The sequence below is a fragment of the Sapajus apella genome, unplaced genomic scaffold, assembly GCF_009761245.1.
Source record: "Sapajus apella isolate SASKATOON/1434 unplaced genomic scaffold, GSC_monkey_1.0 scaffold10, whole genome shotgun sequence".
NCBI lineage: Eukaryota > Metazoa > Chordata > Mammalia > Primates > Cebidae > Sapajus > Sapajus apella.
The window spans coordinates 34,820,151-34,829,051 of record NW_022436950.1 but is presented as its reverse complement, the minus strand read 5'-3'; the positions used below and the strand labels follow the sequence as shown (position 1 = coordinate 34,829,051).

The following is an 8,901-nucleotide window of genomic DNA, read 5'->3' as shown; positions in this document are numbered from 1 at the left end:
TGTTAAAGGCATTCAGTTTTATAAGAAAAGCAGAGCATAAAAGTTTGGAAAATTTGTAGCCTGACAATGCAATAGAAAAGAAAATCCCATTTTCTCAGGATAAGTTTAAGCCAGCTACAGACATTTGCATAAGTAACAAGGAGCTGAATGTTAATCCCCAAGAAAATGGAGAAAATGTCTCCACACTATGTCAGAGGTCTTCATGGCAGCTCCTTCCGTCACAGGCCCAGAGGCCTTGGAGGAAAAAATGGTTTTGTGGGCTAGGCCCAGGGTCCCATGCTGTGCGCAGTCTAAAGACTTGGGGCCACTCCAGCTGTGATTAAAAGGTGCCAAGGTATAGCTCAGGCCATGGCTTCAGGGGATACAAGCCTCAAACTTTGGCAGCTTCCACATGGTGTTGAGCCTATGGGTGAACAGAAGTCAAGAATTGAGGTTTGGGAACCTCTGCCTAGATTTCAGAGAATGTCTGAAACACCTGGATATCCAGGCAGAAGTCTGCTGCAGGGGCAGAGCTTTCATGGAGAACCTCTGCTAGGGCAGTGTGGAATAAAGTATGGAATGGGAGCCCCCCCACCACAGAGTTACTACTGGGGCACTGCCTAGTTGGAGCTGTGAGAAGAGGGCTACCATTTTCTGGACCCCAGAATGGTAGATCCACCAGCAGCTTGCACCATGTGCCTGGAAAAGCTGTAGACACTCAATGCCAGCCCATGAAAGCAGTTGGGAGGGAGGCTGTACCCAAAAAGCCAAAGAAGCAGAGCTGTGTAAGACGAAGGGAATGCATGACCTGGATGTGAGACATGGAGTCAAAGGAGGTCATTTTAGAGCTTTAAGATTTGACTGCCCTGCTGGATTTCAGATTTGCATGGGGGCTATAGCCCCTTTGTTTTGGCCAATTTCTCCCATTTTGAATGACAGTACTTACCCAATGCCTGTACCCACATTATATCTAGGAAGTAAGTAGCTTGCTTTTGATTTTACAGGCTTATAGGTGGAAGGGACTTGGCTTGTGTCAGATGAGACATTGGACTGTGGACTTTTGAGTTAATGTTGAAATGAATTAAGAGTTTGGGGGACTGTTGAGAAGGAATGATTGGTTTTGAAATGTGAGGACATGAGATTTGGATGAAATGATATAGTTTGTCAATGTCCCAACCCAAATCTCATCTTGAATTCCCATATGTTGTGGGAGGGGCTGGTGGGAGGTAATTGAATCATGGGGGCAGGTCTTTCCTGTGCTGTTCTCATGATAACGAATAAGTTTCACAAGATCTGACAGTATTATAAGGGGGAGTTTCTCTGCACAAGCTCTCTCTTTTTACCTGCTGCCATCCATATAAGATGTGACTTGCTCAGCCTTATCTTCTGACATGATTGTGAGGCCTCCCCACCCATGTGGAACTGAGTCCATTAAACCTCTTTCTTTTGTAAATTGCCCAGTCTCAGGTATGTCTTTATCAGCAGCATGAAAACAGACTAAAACAACCACTCTGCTGCAAAGTCTCTGCAAAACACATCAAACTGTGTACAAAGCTACCATCTCACTAGTGTTGTAGAGGTAACAAGTGAACAGACAAAAGCTAAAATACCAATCAGGCAGCCAATCAGTACTCCAAATTAGAGGGAATAAACAGAGGAGGCTGAGTATGCAAACAGAAGATTCAAGAAATAGCAAGAAATGCGTAATGTCCAGCTGGTGTCTAACCACATGCCAGAATATGCATTTAGTGATTTCTCTTGATGCAAAGGCCCTTTTCCCTACATCCGTGTGTATTTTGATGAAGTCACATGGAAAAATCTGTCACAGAAGATGACAGCTGCCCATTGCCCACTTAATAACCATGTTCCAATTCTTCTTTACTGAGAGGACCCTCATTTTACTATGTGCAATATTAGGCTGAGTTAAAATGACTCACTCCACAAATTTCCTTTCCCATCCTGGTAGCCATATGACACAAGACTGGCCAATGACAAATAAGTAAGCATGGACTTTGGGTTAGAGCTTCCTGGAAAGTTATTATTTATCACTAAAAAGAGACAAACTCAAACTTAATTTTGTAGCACATCTAAAATTGGAGTGATACAGAAAAGATTAGTATTGCCCCTATATAAGAATGACACACAAATTCATGAAGCATTTCATATTTTGTGAAGTTCCTGGAGGTCATTTGACACTTCATTGGTTAACACCAAGGAACCAAAGTGAATATCAGTCAAAACACAACTGTGTGGCATCCAATATTGAAAATGCAATTTTTACAAGAAAGAAAGACAGTGGAGAGAGGGAGAGATAGAGAGAGAGAGAAAGAAAAGAAAAAGAAAAAAAAGAAAGAGGGTGGGGAGATAGAAAGAGAGAAGCCTAAGTGATTCAGGCATTCGCCCTTTGTTCATTCCTCTTTTTCCAGCCTGGAATGCAGTTGTGATGTCCAGTGGGGCAGCAGCCATTTTATGAGCCTAAAGATGATTGCCTCACACAGTGAGAAGTTAAGCAATCTGAGTCCCTGAGAGCATTGTGGAGCCTCCATACCAGGCTGAGCTTGTCTATCTCTAGACTTCTGATGATTTATGAAAAATAAGCCCCTACTTAGTTAAGCCACCATAGTGGTTATATTGTTGTTATTGCTGTTGTTACATGAAGCTGAAAATAATCCCTATTGATAGAGATGGGCATACTATTCTTTATGCATCTCTCAGGCTTTTAAGTATAATTTCTCTGGAAGAGCACTCCACCCCCAACCCTCACTTGCAGTTTGGCCTTGGTTTTCATTTAATCTAGATTTTGTGTAGTTAAAAAGGTTGGTGGAGAAACAGGTAGGGAAAAGAGAAGAGGTCCATAGAGTAAGGACCCTGGGGATGGATGGCTTTGCTCCCAGGCAGAAGAAAACTTATGAGAAGAGGGAAAGCAAGTATCTTCCCACTTCTCAGAACTTACATTTTTCCCATACTAAAAGGAGAACTCAGTTTGTGACCATTTCTTTAGATTCACAAAATATACCAGCATAATTAGGGTTTTCCTTGAGAGCTAAGTCTCTGGAGATGTGTTCTTGGAATACAGTCATAATCACCTATGGCACATATTTATAATACACACATGTGTACATACCACATTCATATTTATGTATAACATTAGACTCTGTTACCATGGAAACTATTACAGTACTAACAAATTTCCTCCATAATATGAAATAAGAAATTCAAGTGAAATACCAAGCATTTGTTTAAGCACAAATAGCTTTCGTAATTAAATACATACAGACAATACAGAAAACTGCAAATTAATACTTAGAAATCTTTTGCAGTATGAAAGTCAGCTTTGATGTTGTTTTCCCTTTTCCACTGCATTACATTATACATCTTTATAAATTAAATTTGGCATTGGGTTAACAAGAACAGATCAGCTTGCTGCATGGGAGCTTTCACACACGTAAAAGCTGAGCTCTTATTCTAGATAGTTACACCTTCCATAGTCAGTGAAATGGTTCCTTTTATTACTCAGAAGGAGGACTTTTATAAAGGAAAGCTCAAATGTGAAGTTGGTCTTACATCCCCTGTTTCATTCAGACAATATGTAGAACTACCCCTGGGGTTTTGAATATATTAACATCCTTTCACAATTAACCCTAATGGGCCAAGTGTAGCATTTTTTTTCCCAAGCAGATATACTCAAAGCTGAAAAATACATAGTGTTTAAATAGATCTCATTATATCAGCTACACCAAATCTCTCCTCTTTATATACAGAGGATTGTACCTCTCTTCACTGTCATGCAACATTAAAATAGGAAGGCATACACAAGGATGACATAGATTTGACAAAAAATTAATGATTTGTACATCACTTTAATGCTTCAAATCTGCAATTCATGTATGCTAATTAGTTCATAATGGGCTGTTGAAGAACAGAACTGTCATCCTGCTGCTTCACAGGTTTCTGGAAGCTCCGATGCAGCACAGACTTGCTGGTTGGCTGCTGGATTCTGGGCTGTAACATGGCAGATCTATGATAGCATCCCCCTGCCCCAAAACACAATTGTTTCCTCGATGTGGTGCTTTAATCTATCAGAGTTATGATGGCATATCTCAAATAAGTGGTTCCTGGGTGCTGCAATACATACTGGGAGCAATAGCATACCATCAGTATATCTCAATGATTGATTTCTGGATTTTAAGCTGTCAGGCTATACCTCAGAGGGCAGCTGTCAACTTCCTAAATGTATGAAGTTGCATTAAGCAGCACATTTTGAAAATGTATGTACAACTTTTTTTTTTTATTTACAGATAAAAAGGGCTGTAAAACTTAGAGAGAGGAAACCAAGGGGACTAGAAAGATCAGATGTCTTTTCTTATTGTGAAATCATGTATAATTCCCCACTGCAAGAGACACAGCTACCAGTCGCTTTTTCTGAGATCTCCTTTGGTCTTCGCACTGCAGAGGCAGAGACAAAGACTGTCACAACAGCAGGAGAGTGTGAGGCTGGGCTGCTTCACCAAACAAATGGAAGCATTAGGGCTTACTGGAAGCTGGGGAATTCGAAAACAAGTCATTCTGTTTTTATTGGAGTGCAAACTGATTTTCCCTGAGTCCATGATAGAGGCTTGATCCAATGTATATTTTATATCTCACCTACTGATCTGTAAACTCAGCTTCTACGCGTGTCCAGATCTACGACGACACAAAGGAAACAAGAACTGAATTGGTTTTTAGGCTGACAGTAATTAGTCAGGTTTCTGATGCCTAAAATTTTTGTCTTGAAGACTCCAGAATGAAGATGCATTTATTTAAAAAAGCAATTTTTTACACAATAGAAAATATGAACTAGACATCATAATGGAAAACTGAGCTATGCCAGGGAAAACATACTCCAAATGTAGTTAATCTATGAAAGGATTTCAGATTTTAGGAATAGTTACTTTGCAATTATGCAAAATAATGGTATCATCAAAGGGAGTCTAAAAGTGCTCAAGTTGATATGAATTTTTGTTCAGACATGTGTTTAAGACATTTAAACATGCATAGAGAAAAACTATTATAATAAGAATTGATATTTAATAAAGGTTGAATGAATGAATGATGTTCTTTAAATAATGCTGTGACTTGAAAGACATAAAATGGCATTTCAACCTAGAGTTCTGTATGTGGCTCTCCAGCCAGCAACAAGAAAGCTTATGTTCAAAGTAACCATAATATTTTATCTACATTAACATTTGAATAACATTTTCTTGTGAAGAAAACCAAACCACAAATCTGAAGCTCCCTTTCATGGTTGGGTTATTCAAATTTGCAGATTTAATGTTAAGTTTTAGTGAACATTTAGGAGTGGGGTGACTAGGTCATTTGGGAGATGTACGCTTAGCCTGTTGGGAAACTGCCAATCTGTTTTCCAAAGTCATTGTACCATTTTACATGCCTACCAGTAATTCATAAAAGACCCAATTCCTCCATATCCTTGCTTACACTTGATGTGGCCAATCTTTTAATTTTAGACATTCCAATAAGGATTTAACTACATTTTGGTGTTGTTTTAATTTGTGTTTCCTTTATAACTAATGATATTAGCATTTTTTATGTCCTTATTTGCCATTGGTTTATCTTCTTTAGTGAAGTAACTCTTCAAATCTGTTGCTGATTTTTTACTTGAGTTGTTTCCTTATTCTTGAGTTTTGAGAGTTCTTTATATATTCTGGAGGTAGCCTTTTATCACATATATGATTGGCAAATATTTTCTCTTACTCTGAATCTTCTTTTGTTCATTCTTGTGGCACTATTTTTTTGAAGAACAGAATTTTTAACTTTTGATAAAGATATATTGATATCAATAACAATATAGACGTATAGCTTTTGGCGTCTCCTTTCTTCTTTCTTTGATCAGTCTGCCAGAATTTTATCTACTATTATCTTCTCAACAAACAGATTTTGTTTTCATTGATTTGAATCCATTATTTTTGCCTTCTATTTCATTGATTTGTGCTCTAATTCTTATTTGCCTTCATCTGCTTATTCTACCTTTCACTGATTTTTTCCTGTATGCTAAGTTGGATGCTGAGGTCGTTGATTTTAGACCAAAGAGAAATGAAATAATATATGCACACAAAGAATTTTATACAAATGTTCATAGAAGCTTTATTTTTAATGGCCCAAACCTGGAAACTACCCAAATGCTCATTAACAGGTAAATAAATACATGAATGTGCTATATTTATATGACAAACTACTACTCAGCAATAAAAGTAGACAGATTATTACACAATGTGATGCATCTGAAAATAATTATGCTCATGAAGAAGACAAAAAGAAGACACACTATATGATTTCATGGATATAAGATTATAGAAAATATAAAATGGCTTATAGTGATATAAAGCAGATTAATGGCTGCCTGAGGATGGGGAAAGAACGGTAGTAGGGAGGCATTCAAAAGGGGCACCAGGAAGCATGGGCAGTGGTGAATATGTTCATTAACTTGATTTTACAGAGTGTTTCAGGGATGTACACAGATGTGAAAACTGATAAGATTTTATATTGTGTGTGTAGTTTATTGTATGTTAATTACACCTTGTATGTGTATTGTATGTCAATTAGTTTATTGTGTGTAGTTTTTCATATGTCAATTATATCTCAAAAATCTATTTAAAATGTCATCATTATAAAAATGATGAAGGCCACAGAAAAGGAGAAAATATGTGCAATAATTAAATTTGACTTGTATCCAGGACATATAAAGAACTCAAACTCTTGATGATGAGACAAATAACCCAGTAAAACAATAAGCAAAAGATTTCAAGACATTCATAATATATATATATGTGTGTGTGTGTGTGTGTGTGTGTGTGTGTGTGTGTGGTGGCTGGGCATGGTGGCTCATGCCTGTAATCCCAGCATTTTGGGAGGCTGCAGTGGGCAGATCACCAGAGACCAGGATTTCTAGACCAGCCTTACCAATATGGAGAAACCCTGTCTCTACTAAAAATACAAAATTAGCCATACGTAGTGGCACATGCCTGTAATCCTAGCTACTTGGGAGGCTGAGGCAGGAGAATAGCTTGAACCCAGGAGGCGGAGGTTGTGGTGAGCCAAGATTGTGTCATTGCACTCCAGCCTGGGCAACAAGAGCAAAACTCCATCTCAAAAAATAAAAATATATATATGAATAGCCAATAACCCCATGAAAAGGTACTCAACAACATTAGTCATCAGAGAAAAGCAAGTGAAAGCCACAATGTGATATCACTACACATCCCCTAGGATAGCTAAAATTAAAATGAGTAGTAACACTATGAAATATTGGTGAGGATGTGAAGGAGTTGGAATTTTAATTCAACCTGGCAGGAGTGTAAAATGGCAAAACATCCCTGGAAAATTGTTTGACAATTTCTTTAAAAGATAAATATATATAATTCCTAGGACCCAGCAGTTTCTTTCCTGGGTATATACCCAAGAGAACTGAAATCATATGCCTATATAAATGTATAAATATTCATAGAAGTTTTATTCAAAATTGCTCAAAACTGGAAACAATCCCTCTTGTCCTTTGAGAACTCCAATTACATGTATATTTGATGTTTGAAGTTGTCCCGTGGTTCACTGATGGCTCTGTTCATTTGCTTTTTCTTTTTTCTTTTTTCATTCTCTCCAGTTTCATTTTGGATAGCTTTTATTGCTATGTCTTCAAGTTTACTAACCTTTTTTTCTCCAATGTTTAACCTGCTGTATTTTTCATCTCAGATATTGTAGTTTTTATCTCTAGAAGGTCTGCTTGGGTCTTTTATGTCTTTCATGTCTCTAGTCATCATGTGCAATCTTTCCTCTAACTTCTTGAAGTTTGGGAATCCTGCTGTACTAACACTTTTAATGTCCTATCTAGTAATTCTATCATCTGTGTGATTCTTATGTCAGTTTCAATTGATTGATTTTTGTCCTCATTACAAATCATAATTTCCTACTTCCAAATGCTAATGTGAAATGTTAATTCTGCTAAGTGCTGAATGGATAGCAGACATTGTAAGTTTTACCTTTTTGGGTGCTGGATATGTTTATATTCCTGTAAGTAGTCTTGAGGTTTTTTTTTTTTTTTTTTTTTTTTTTCCTGGGATGCACTTGAATTCCTTACAGTTTGATCCTTCCAGAGCTTGCATTTGAGCTTTGCTAAGTGGAACTAGAGCAGCCTTTAATCTAGGGCTATCTTTGTCTCAAGACTCAAGCTAAACCTTTTTGAAAACTCTACTCAATTCCTGTGAATTAAGAGGTTTTCCACTCTAGCCCGTAGGAAGAGGAACTACTCCTGGCTTTGTGTGTGGTCCTGGCATTGTCCCTTTAATCTTTTCAGGGAGTTCTTTCCCTAGACCTGCATAGTGTTCTCTGAAACATATAGGAATCAGGATTCAGCTGATGATGGAAGCAGAGCCCTCAGCAGGTCTGTTTTCTTCTCTCTATTCTGTACCCTGTAGACTCTAGCCATGCAAACTGTTGTCTCTTCCCCACTCCAGAAGGCCACTGTTCTCTGCTGGGATCTCACCTGTGCCTCAGCAGAAAACTGGGTCAACTGGGGCATCACTGCATTTGTTTCCCATCATTCTGCGCTCATGATTTTTTATTGCTAGAGTCCAAAGTCTTTCTAACCATTGTGCCATATATTTTATCCAGCTTTTAAAATTGTTTCAGTAATAATAAGTAAAATACAACATCTGCTTTTCTAAGTAACTCTCAATCTTGTAAAGAAGTAGGAAATTTACAAATAATACTTTAGGGTAAAAGAAAAATCAGGTGGTAAGTTGAGCTAAGTGGAGAAAGAAGGGTTATGTGTAAAAATGACCAATAGCTTCTGGTTTGAAAATGAAAAAGGATATTGTGTTAGGCAGAAGAATGTCCTTCCCCGTTCTACCCATGCAAAGGTGTCCAAGTCCT

The 8,901-nt window shown here is 37.8% G+C and overlaps 1 pseudogene; it reads left to right on the top strand.

Moving 5' to 3' along the window:
- Nucleotides 1-2,048: 2,048 nt before the first annotated feature.
- LOC116552114 lies at nucleotides 2,049-2,149 on the top strand (annotated as a pseudogene).
- The last annotated feature ends 6,752 nt before the right edge of the window (nucleotides 2,150-8,901 follow it).